At 45.6% G+C, this 12539-nt stretch overlaps 1 long non-coding RNA gene across 1 annotated transcript in view; it reads left to right on the top strand.

The window, feature by feature from the left end:
- Positions 1-4796, top strand: part of LOC107520858 — a 350307-nt gene extending 345511 nt beyond the window's left edge. Inside the window, exon 19 of the long non-coding RNA XR_004955424.1 lies at positions 3681-4796. This is a non-coding gene — a long non-coding RNA (uncharacterized LOC107520858). The remainder of the gene's footprint in view (positions 1-3680) is intronic.
- The last annotated feature ends 7743 nt before the right edge of the window (positions 4797-12539 follow it).

The following is a 12539-nucleotide window of genomic DNA, read 5'->3' as shown; positions in this document are numbered from 1 at the left end:
AAACGGGCCCATGCCCTGGGGATACCCCACGACTCCTATTTTGGGGCGGGCAGCCTGCATTTAAAGTTTTTCTTCACTCGAAGAACAAAGTCGACAGTCCACATGAATGCGTGGAGAATTGATTTCATAGGCTAAATCGTGAGAAATGCTGTGGGCTGAGGGAAGCTTGAGAGCGAGCAGGACGCGGGCTCGTCGCACGTGTGTCCGGGCCCGCGTTGCCTCCAATCGAATCGCGATCCTATCCCCAGGACTGAAGAAGATGCTTATAACCCTCAAGGGTCACAAAACAAAATCCTTTATTCCCACGGCAAATAGCATTTGAAAGTGATGCTTCGTGCAATTAAGGTTTGCTGGGAATTCTTTTTTTTTTTCTTTTCACATATGGCAATATTTATCTTCAAAGTTTTTCTCTTTGGCTCATGGCTCTTTTGTAAAGCAGCTGGTCTTGTGTGGCCTAATTGTGAGATGATTTGTTGTGTGATTCGGTAGCATTGTTTATTTGTACAGTGGTTCAGTGGAATTTATAAACTGCATAATATTGTTCTAGACAGTTTTCTTTTTATTAAGAAGCCACATTTTCTCCAGCATTCATGACTGGGATTCTAATTAGCTGGAGCCTACGAGATAGTCTCGTCCCAACTTTCTCTGCTAATTAGTGACATTAAACAAGAAACTCTTGCCTTGAACTAAAAAGGTGGAAGCAGACATGAACAGAGAACCAAAGCGATGAATCAAGTGGAAATCCATCTTTGTTGTGCATACAAGAGCCTGTTAACAAATACCCAAATGTAACCAATACAAGCTGTAAGTTATTTCTAATTAGTCCTAGCTGTTCTCAGGAAAATCGAGTCAACCCGTGGAGTCTGTTAGAAAAGATCTATTTTGCTATTCTTGGTCTGTCCCTAAGAAACCCTCAGTAAACGGTCCCAGGGACTTGTCACACGTTCTTTAATGATGAAACGTCCCCAGCGCTGCCAGACCTATAAAAAGTTCTAAGAGCAATTTGACCTTCTCATCTAGTTTTCTTTATTAAAAAGAAGCGGCATGAGGTTTTTTTGTTTGTTTGTTTTTTTGTTTTTCCAATCAGAATATTTCTAAATAAAGTACGAATGGAATTTTCAAGGGGCTTTGGAGGCAGTGAAAGGGATACTTCCAGCATCTGGGGTGAGACTTGAAATCTTACAAGGTTAAGTTATGTCGAAGCTGGAAAGCAAGGCTTGAGGCGAAACAGGCCCGTCGCAGGGGAAAAGCCAGTTAGTTCCTGGTCAAGCGTTTTCCAACATGGCATGGCTTTGGTGCATGAGTCACAGACCAGAGTCTGGCCCGCTGCCTTTCCAGTCCCACAATTGGCCCTTATCAATAATCCCAGACGTAGTGAGAATCTTGGGGAGAGACTCACACGCTCCATTCACCACAGGAGGTTGGTGTGCAAACCAGAAGGTCAATGTACTAATTTATCATGGGGTGAATTTACGTCTGGTGGCCTGAAGCCTTGCCTCTTTGGTCTTAGACATCACTGTCTGTGGACCGAGTAGCTAGGAAGCCGGGTTATTCATCCGAATGGGGTTTGGTGGGCGTGAAACTAAGACACGTGGCTGGAAAATGTCTTGAGAATCATGTCACCTAAGCAAAGATTGTCTCGGGAGACATCTAAATACCCTGTAGGACAACTCGGATTGTCGTTGGGATAGCAGAACAAGACCTTTGAGTGTGCCCTGGGCTCCTTCCTTACTATATCTGCTTGTGCTTGAGAACTTGAAATCCACGCAGAATGGATGTAATATTATTATTACAGAACACGTTTCAAAATAACGGTTACCATAAGCAATGTCATCGCGACCCGTTGTGTAATGCGTTTTTCCATCAGGACTGCATGTGACTAAATGTCTCAGGCACCATCAATAGGCACCACTTTTCCCAAAATGCTTAATATAACAAGCCAGCCTGGAAGAAGAAAATGTTAACTTTGCACAACTTGTGACTTTGCTGGTGACCCTGGAGCGGGGACCAAGGAAAGGCCACTGGCAAAAGGGGCATGGATACTGTAGTAGGCCTGTCCATATTCCATGAAATCTTCAACAGGCTTATTGTCTCCCAGATTCATTTTGTAATAATTCTGGCAGGAAGTGAGAAGGCTCGGTGAGTCATACAGAAATACATCCTTTAAAAGAAAAATAACAAAAACAAAACCTAGCTGACCTTTCCAACTCGCTCAGATGTATACTGTTCTAAAATTTTGCTTGTTTTTAATTGCCCAAAAAAAGCAGGTCCTGGGAGGAAATAGGGGTGGGTGTTGACCAGAGGTGATCCGTCAGCCTGGGAGGTGGCAGTCGGGAGCATAAAGGGACACAGAGAAGGGAAATTAATTCAGAGAGCAAACGACGCTATCTGAAACCTTTACCAGGCCTGTTGAGTTAGCTCCAGTTTTGTGTGTGTGCGTGTGTGTGTGTGTGTGTTTCACGTTTCTCTTCGCCTGGCCCCTAGCATGTTGGATCAACCCCGGTGCAGGAACAACCCTGATTCAGGAAGTCTGGTTGCCAGACTTTCTGCAGGAAACAGACGAAAAGGACTCTGTGTTGACAGCGTGTGCCGGACACGCCGAGGGCCTGTCACCCCGGCCCGCGCAGAAACGCGTCAGAATCTCTTGAGTCCAGAAAAGCAGAGTAGAAAGCAGCCTTAATTTTTTTTTTTTTTTTAAGTGCTCCCTTTCCTCTGAGTTCCAGAGTTCCCAGGTTAGGCTTCAAATGGAAGTACGGCAGTGAGAAGTATTCTCCCACAATTTCTTCTTCCCCTCCACGCTCGGATAAAACTATTTCTATGCAATGATTCTTCCAAGCTATAGACAAATGTTAAGGACACTTTTCGTTTGGTCCAAAGCCTTTTTTTATTCATCGCTTCCTTTTCATCTTTCCCCATCCATCGCCATTTGCTTCCTTAAAAAAAAAAAAGAAAAAAGAAAAACAAAGAAGAAGCCACACTCATATTATGACGAAGGCTAGAATAGCTCCAAGACCTATTCTTGGATTGATATATAAAGAATTTGCTCACCACTCCCTTCAGGATTAAGGAGCATTAACCTTTGGAACGCAGTCTTTATATGCATGTCAGGGTATTTTTAAGAATGGGAAAACCCAGGATACAGATAAACAACAAAAGTTCCAAACGGGGGTTATTTTTAGACCTGAGATTCCGAAGTATATAAAGCTACAGATACCAAAATGGTTCTCATCCTCATGGGTGGACCCCCTCCTGTCCCCTTGACAGAGCATTCTTGCCTTGGTCTGGAGCGTTTATAGACACACACACTCACACACACACGTATGCAAACGCGTGTACACACACGCAAACACACACGCCCCCTGCTTATTGATCATAACCCAGACTGGGATGAGGAAGAGAGAAATATTAAATCGTTTCCCACAGATAAAAGCCCATTCTTGCTAAGTTCTCCCAGAACTTTTCTAAAACACGCTGGGATGGTTGCAAGTTTTCCTAGTCACATTTAAATGCTAGTTCTTTCTCCAAAGCTGTCCCGAACCCTTGCAGGTGTCATGAGAAGAGGCCGTTGTCACTATCAACAACCGGCCTATGGGAAACAGACAGGGAGCCCATCGAAGAGGACGCCATGGAAAAGAAAGTAATAACCCTTGAAAGTTTAACTCATTTGTGCTCTTCTACAGTGCTCTCTGAAAGGCTGCCCAGGAGACGTGCAGGATTACGTGCTTATTCTTCCCGAACTGTGACTCGATCTAAAACACGAAGTACACTTTATGGAGCTTTTGTTTTCCACTGATGTGGGACACATGTCACTCCCTGAAGGACGAATGGGATTGGAGGATCATGGGAACTGTTCGCCCAGTTCTTTTGGAAGGAGAAGCAGCTGCACGATTCTGGCACCTGGAGAGGACCCATGTCCGTTGTTGGTTTTACCCGAATTGTCTGTCTCTTTATATTCCAGGAAAGGAGTACCATGATGCTCATGATTTTTAAAATCTTACTTAACTGATACAATATAGGATTTGTGTCAAAAAAAAAAAAAATCCAGTGAGGGATGGGTAGAGGAAAGTGAATAGAAATGTAGATAAAAGTTATTCCTGGCTCGAGGGAACATGAGGGTTTATTGTACAATTCTTGCAGCTTTTGTATGTGTGTGAAATTTTCCATAATACAAAGGTCTGTAAAATTATATGTAGCCATCCGTTTATTTTGGTATGAACTCTTTGAGTGACACTTTCCCAAAGCACATTCCCCCAGTTTAATTCACACAGTTGAAGCTAGCAACCTAGTTTGGGGCAGGCGGGGCATGATGGAGCAGTACAAACTAAAAAAAAAAAAAAACACCCAGCGGTCCAAATCGTGGCTTTGGCGCTTACCAGCAGAGAGATTTTAGGCAAAATGATTTAACCTTCTTGAACTCAGAAATTTCACATGTAGATTAAAGATAAGACTTTATCGTAGAGGTGTGCAGTTTGAAGAAGTTAAGGTATCGGAAAAAATCCTGACGCAATAGGTGATTAATATGTGCGTTTTATTTTTTGACAAAACCATCGATGGAATTTAAGATGCTGAGTTTGTTTCAAACTCGAAAAGAACTAGAACCAGTGTTCATTTAGGTGTGTGTTCGACCTACACGTATCAAGCACCTTTTGTGTGATTTGAACTGTACTGGACGCAAACGGAATATCGTTGCTTCAGAGGTTTCTGTGGCCTAGTGGTAGGCAGACATATAAATCCACACAACCAGTAGGGGTAAAGCCAAAATGGGCGGGATGCATGGGGATCTCCTGGAGCTGCAGAGTGAGGTCAGCCCAGAAGAGGTTGTTGGTTAATCAGGCCCTCCCCGAGGGCATCCTAGGGACTGGTAGGCCCTGGTGCGCCACCTCCAAGGGAAGCCATCCAAGCTCCCGGCCTGTCCTCTGCCTCCTCAGCCATATCTGAGGTACCCAGTGGACAGCCATGGAAATGGACCGCACACGGTGCAAGGAAACCAGAATGAATAACCTCTGCATTTCCACTCACTTCGGGACAGTACATCTGACCTGTTAATAAACAGAGAACAGAACTGTTGGAAGGAACGTGGCAGACCAGAGCGTCTGGTGCGAGGGGCCGTAGCCCGGCAGTGGGGGGCATACTGGGAGCATCTGAGAGGCTGTGTCTGGCGAGTGGGGGGCCAGTTGCTCGACCCTGAGGGCGCTGGAGAAGACTCTTGTAGCCTCTGCCTTTATTCAGGGGGAAAAAGAAGACTGGAAAACCGAACACAGAGAAATGGCTGGGGTGCTGATGGTGCATAGAAAGAGGCCATGTCTGAACGACTTGCTTCTGTTTCCTACGGGCAGTACACATGCCATTCTAATATGTTGCCGTAACGTAATTAGTCTCTTTCAGGAAGCGTTTGGGGGTGAGTCACCTCAGCGCCACGTCTGAAGCCGAACACCCTGCTGTGGTTTTGTGAGGCCGTCCCAGTGGCTTTGACTGGGTCTGCTTTGCAATCCCAGTTGTGTGGCAAGGAAGGCCGTGGGCACTGTGCAGGCGAGGTCACCTCTGCTGCGGGGCCTTGCAAGCTGCCCTGACTCCTGTCTTGCCTGAGGGGCTTTCAGGAGAAGACAGGGGAGAGAGTCAGAAGCTTGGATGACACTAGTCCACTTTCAGGACGAGAAGGCAGGGGCTAATTTGACTAAATAGCAGGTTTTTAGAAAAGATCCTATCCAGACGCCAGGCAACGGACAAATGAAAAAAAAAAAAAAGACCCGTGGATGAATGCAAGGGTCTCGGGGGGACTGGGCCTTGTTCCCGAATGTCCTAGAGCCGCTTTCGCCTGGTGTCACTGCTGCAGAGTTGGCCAAGCCGCCATCTTGGCCACCTGCCTAAGTAAGCCCCACACACTTTCCTTTCGGGCCTCACGCCCTCTGCCTCACAGCTCTTCCGAAAGTCAGCAACAAAAGTCAGGGGCCCACCCTGGACGAGAATCCAAGCAAAACGGGGACATTTCCGTACAGAAAAACCAGGGCCCTTCAGGTTATATTTAATTCTTACCGAATTCTATGACATGGGCAGTGCTTATCGGCCTCAGGCTGTTGTTCGATGGTTTTGCCTTTTGCATGAGTATAACCGACATATTGTAAGCAGAGAACTGGCCGAAATGGCCCTGTCCTGATAACAAGACACCGAGCTGCCTCTGAGAGACAGGAGGTCAAAGCGAGAAGTCATGCGGCCGGAGCATGCGCAGAGCAGAGAACGGTGACCTCCCGCTGCACCTGGAAACAAGTCTCGGCCCCTCCCCACCACACATACACACACACACACACACACGAACCAAAGCACCAGGACGTAACTGGAACCGGAACACCGGAACCCTTTCAGAAGCAAAGGGTTCATTGTCTGAGATGAGCCAGCATTGATGATGGAAGAAAGCCAAGTGCCAAGGTCGTCCAACTAAAACGTACCCGAGCAGTGCTTCTATGTACCACCTCCCCCCAAATCCTTAAAAGCCCTCAACCTAGTCCAGGGAGTGAGACGGATTTAAGGCACCATTAGGTCTCCCATCTTCTTGGTGGGTGTCTTCCCAATCAAGGCAGTATTTTACTTTACTGCTACACATAATTCCTATTTACATTGTGTCTTGATAGAGATGTTACAAGCAAAATTCAACTGAGTAGATTTTAAAAATCTTATTGGCTTTATTCAGGATTCATGAATCAGGCATCATTGGACTGAGCAGCAGATAGAAAGGAGCTCCAAAGAATTGTATACAACTCGAGAACATTTTTGTTTCTTAAAAAAATTTTTTTTTAATTTATTTATTTTTATGGTGACATTGCTTAACAAAATCCAATAAGTTTCAGCTGTACACTTTACAGTAAGACATATATATATATATATTTACACTGTGTTCACCTCCCATAGTTAAATTTTTCTGTCACCACGTATTTGACCCCCTTTACCCCATCTACTCTCCCCTCCCTCTTCCCCTCCCCCCTCCGCTCTGGTAACCACTAGTCTACAGTCCATGTCCACAAGCCTCTGTTTGTCCTGTTCATTTGTTGCTTTTAGGTTTATATCCCACGTGTAAGTGATAACCTGTGATTTTCAACTTTTTCTGTCTGGCTTATTTCGCTTAGCATGATTATCTTGAGGTCCATCCATGTTGTCACAAATGGCAGTATATCATCTCTTCTTATGGCTGAGTAATATTCCATTGTATATATGTACCACAGCTTCTTTAGCCAATCGTCTATCGTGGGACACTTTGGTTGCTTCCATGTCCTGGCCACTGTGAACAATGCTGCTATGAACATTGGCAAATATCTTTTCAGATATGAGTTTTCAAGTTTCGGGGGTAAATCCCCAGTAGAGGGATTGCTGGATCATATGGTAGATGAATCCTTAGTTTTTTGAGAAACCTCCATACTGTTTTCCTCAGTGGCTGGACGCATTCAGAGTCCCACCAGCAGTGTGTGAGGCTTCCTTTTCAATTCAAGAATAGTTTATCCACCAAAATGAGCAGGAATAAAGAAGCTACACTGGCCAAGAATCGCTTGGTTGTTGCAAAGTTACTTTTCTTATATTGAGCAAGGGAAGTCTTAGAGCCCGTCATGAAAATTGAGCAGGCAAGCAGGACTGGCTGACCTGGGCCTTCTTTTTTCTGGGAGAGCTGAGCACAGCCACTTAGTTAAGTTTGGTTTGCTGACATGGGGCTCTTAACATGAGGGGTTCCATTTTGGGCCCAATCTGGTTACTTTAGCAGAGATAATGCATGAATTCATTCCCCTTTGAAAGAGAACATTAATTTAAAAATAATGCCAACATTGTATGTTGATTATGATCTTGGCAATATTTTTCTACAAAGCCTTAAAAAAATAAATGAGAAAGACAAGATTGCACTGAGCTTAGTAAGCGTACTTGAAGAATAATTTAAAGCGCTTCATAAACCGTTTACATCTCAGATCTTGACAACAATTACAACGAGCTCTCCTGTGTCTTAGCTATACTATCCTTGTATTAAGTCCCCCAAAGCCTTGATTATATAACACTTTCTTTATCACATTCTCTTTGTTTGTGAGACTTGTCGAGTTAACAGGCTCTGCAGTTAGGAAATAACGTCACAACTTTTCCAAAGGTGGTTATATTTTACTCCATAATTTGCGCACTTACCCGTGTACCTGAGGACAGTCATGGCCGCCGTCATGGAGGTGGGAGCAGGGAGGCTTTTTCTACATCACCTGCAGTGCATGTTCGTGGTACGAGGGCTGCTATCAGGCCGACTGAAACATCATTGCAGGCGGCGTCAAGCTTTAAACTACTCTTCAGAAATGATCACTGTGAGCTTTGCAGGTTCAGCCTCAGGCGGGTCATGTCCAAGTATTGTCCGCCACTGTCAGCCACGTTACAGAGCACCCCATACACCCAGCCTTGGGGGCGATTAGCCAGGAGAAATGGCGAAGCAATAAATAGTCCAGCATACAAGTGCAGAAAGAAATTTCTACTCTACGGCTCCATGCCTGAGTCCAATTGTTTCCCTCTATTGGTAAAGTTTTCCTTTGTGGGTTCTCTTTCTGGTCTATTGAGGACTTGACCAATAGCCCATGGAATGTGTCAGCTCTAATTGCCTGTGTGGATTGGCACAAGCCATGCCTCAAAATTGGAAGGTTGTCACATATAACATAGTCGTGCGGAGGGATAAATATGGCCTGGAAAATGTTTTATCCAAACATTCCTTTGAAAAAGCAGTTGTGCTCTGCCGTGGTGAGGGGCAGACGCCCCGTAGAGAACGAGCCCTGCGAATTCCCAGGGCGCTGACATTTCAACACGTTGTCGGGACACCGCTACCTCCCCAGCCCCTAAGAAAGCAGACGTCTCCTTCCCTCCAGGACACCAGGCAGTGGCCCACTGCACGCTGGGGGGATCTGGCACAGTTGTCGCCAGGGTGGCTTTTAAAAGAAGTGGGTAGTTGGAGACTTGTGAAGACAGATGAGGGACCTGTGGACCCGGGCTTGTTTCGGGGCGACCTTCCTCCTTGCTGAGCGCCTTACCGGTGTGTTGGCTGATTGTCAAGCGAGCCACGCAGGAACAGGTTTGCAGAAAGCACGAAGCGGTCTTCGGGGAGACCCGCCACGAGGTGAGGGTGTAATGATTCGGGGAGCTGAAGGAAGGACATCGAAGTTTATTGAGCATCTATTATGTGCCGAGCACTATGAGTTGGCATCTTTACCTTTTTTTCCCCCTCAGGACTTCAAAGGTCAAGCGCTCGCGTTCTCTCGCAAGGACTATTTTCTTTAGAAATAAATTGCGGCAACCTGTTTTCTGTAGACCAATTAGCAGTGAGGACTGAGCCACACAGAAAAATCTGTTCTTTGCTCATTCCTTCCAGTTCTCCCGGCACCTGGCAGACAGGTGCTAAGAGGGGAAAGCAGATGCTTAAACCACATGCTGCAATATTGTTGGGAAAACACTCATTCCATACGCCATGAAGTCAGATAAAGTTTCTCCGGCCTCAGAAACCTTTCTCATTAAAGGCGCATAAGCAACCCCCAAAGTGTTACTGAAAAGAGGGGAGGGAAAAAAATCATTACATTGGCTGCCTGAGACTAATCAACGAGTCGACCGATTCGATTTTTGGAACAATTAGCAAAACTTCTTTGTTGTTCTCATCCTGAGAGTTTGAGCTAATCGGAGACTTCTATTAAAGCCATCATTCTGTATAAGTTAGGGACAGACAAACAGCTGCTATCAGGGAAGATCTCTCTACGAGAGAAGCACGCAAGAAAGTTCCCAGAGAAAAAGTCAGACCCACAGGAAATGTCTAGTTGAAGTGACGGATCACAGACCACGCCACTTGCCAAACTTCCATTTCGGCCTCCTGCAGCCGCCGTCATGTGAAGAAACAATTCTCCTTTTTGTCCTGGGATATGTCTATCTTGGGAAATGACAAACTATGGACTTCTAAACATTTCATGTTTGATATTTGACATTTTCCCAAGAGACCCGACCCTACCCTCACTACGCAATAGAATGGAGATAAAGATGCTTCTTTTTTTTTTTTTTCTTTTAGAGATGGGTGACATTGCTTTTGGAGAGTTAGACGGATATACAAGCATCTCCAAGAAGAGAACAGAGCCGAGGCCATCAAGGCCCCTGCAGATGTGAGCGTGAGTCTGTGACCACTTGGCATCCATATTCACCTCCTGATTGACAGCCCTTCAGATATTTGTAGTGTGTGGAAACTACCATTGAAATGGTCTCATTTGTATGAACATTTTCTCATAAATTTATATGCATTTGTTTGGACAGTCATTGACAGAGGCTGGCATTAAACTGATTTTAAAAAGTTCTCCAGGTAACTCTGCTGTGTACCCTGCCTTGGGACCTTGGGATGACTGGGGCCGGGTGGGGCACCCATCCGTGTGGGAGCGTGAGAGCTTTTTCCCCTCCACAACTGTAGACTCTTCAAAATGTCTTTCAAAGGAGCCTGGGAGCAGAGTGTGGTCTAATTGGCCTGACTCTTTCTCTTATTTTTGGCAGAAATATCTAGCCATTAGCAGATTGGTAAAGCCCATTTCGTATACAGTTTTTTATTCCTTGAATTTCTCCAGGAATAATTAGTCATTACTCTCTGTACTTCTGAGTGAAAACTGTGTCCCCAAAAAGGAAAAATTGAAGTCCTAACCCCAAACACCTCGGACTGTGACTTTCTTCGGAAGTAGGGTCTTTACAGAAGTAATTAAGTTAAAGCGAGGTCATTAGGGTGGGCCCTCATCCAGTGTGACTGGTGTTCTTGTTAAAAGGGGAAATCTGGACACGGAGGTAGACAGACATAGAAGAAAAGTGACTTGAAGAGGCACAGAGAGAAGATGGCCATCTATAAACTACAGAGAGGCCCGGAATAGATCCACCGGAAAGAACCGACCCTGCCCCCACCTTCTTTTTGAAATTCCAGCTTCCAGAATGTGAGACAATGTATTTAGGTGGTTAAGCCACCCGAGGTGCGGTGCTTCGGCTCAGTCGCCCCAGTAAAGTCACACGTAGACACCAGCCTCCATGCGTCTTCCCAGCTAAGCTCATTTTTCTCCTGAGCGGTTGTTTCCTGAGCGGTCTCGCTGGGAGCAGATCTTGCTGCTGCTTCTCCCACCGCAAAGCGAAGGAAACAGATCCTATTTCTAACATCTCATGTTCCAGCAAAACTGGCACGGGACCTCCCTCAGCCAATCGGATGCTCGCTTCTCGAACCTTTCACCCTGAGCGAGGGAGGGACAGACGGAGGGAGCATTTTAGGGGCCATCGTCATAACCTCTGCAGCCATAGTGGCGGCGTGTTCAGTGGTACCCCCACCAGCAGAAGGTTGATCCCCGCTTCCTGCCTCCAGACTGCCCATGCCCCCCTGAAGCCATTCTGATCCCCAAGTCTAGTCACCCTGAATCCTGTTGATTCCGTGAGCCTCATAGAAAATGATCAATAGTCAATCTTTTCTTGACCCGCAATAAAGCCAAATTCACAGGGTTCAAGCTAATAACTTTGCCCGAATCATTTTCTATCGTTACTAAGAACTGTGATACGCTTCCAATGTAGCTCACGAATTTATTATTATAACCAACTAGCATTATTTTCTTGTGCCTGTCACCCCAACACCACCGTATTCCCAATACCTGTAGAGAGCTCGGTCGATACTCAATGAATTAGTTGCTTTAGACTTCCAGGTTGTATTTGCTCTTTAGACAGGTGTCTCTTTCAGAAGGCGCTGAGAACCTTGTGGCCAGAAATGATGGATTCCCCATATCTGAATCTCCAGAAATTTTATACATTTCCCGGTAATATAAGAAGTTGCTGAATGACTACACTCGCAAAAACAAACAAATAAACACATGTTATTTTGGGGTGAAAAGAGTTCATGCAGATCATATAGTTCGATTTTCCTATTTACAGAGGCTCTTAGTTTAATTAGTAAGTCAAATGTCACATGGTTAAGTTCTTAATTATAGAGGCAAAAACAGTAATTTAGCCATCATTGCTGTATAACTAATCACCCCAGATTGGTGGTTCAAATCAGCAATAATTTATTATTTAAACATTTTTTATTATTGCCATTTGTGGTTCTGGGTATTAATTGGATTTAGCTCAGCAGTTCTTGCTGGGGTTCTTCATATGGAAAGTCAGCGGCGCCCACCGTAGCCAGCTGAAGGCCTCCTCACGCCCGTATCTGAGAGTCGATCCTGTCAGCTAGGACTTCACCTGAGGCTGCTGGCTGGAACACTTGACCCTGGTCTCTCCACGTGGCTTGGGTTTCCTCACCGCCGCGAGGTGCCAGCTCCCGGCAGACAGGCCCACTCCGATGCCCGCCCCCCGGGACACTGCTTTCTCTGCCTTGGGGGTGCTGCTGGCTTCCTGTTGCTGCCGATCCCTGGATCGCCTTAATGTCCCCCGTTTGTGCCCTCAGCTCTGTCGTCACCTGGTAATCAGTTTCAAACATCGAATTCCCACTTCAAACGCTAGCGGTTTTTATTTTCCTGTTTGGACCCTCTTTGATATACAAGGCCAAGTCCAAGATC

This window comes from Rousettus aegyptiacus, unplaced genomic scaffold (genome assembly GCF_014176215.1).
Source record: "Rousettus aegyptiacus isolate mRouAeg1 unplaced genomic scaffold, mRouAeg1.p scaffold_m13_p_18, whole genome shotgun sequence".
NCBI lineage: Eukaryota > Metazoa > Chordata > Mammalia > Chiroptera > Pteropodidae > Rousettus > Rousettus aegyptiacus.
This window is presented reverse-complemented; position numbering and strand designations above follow the sequence as displayed.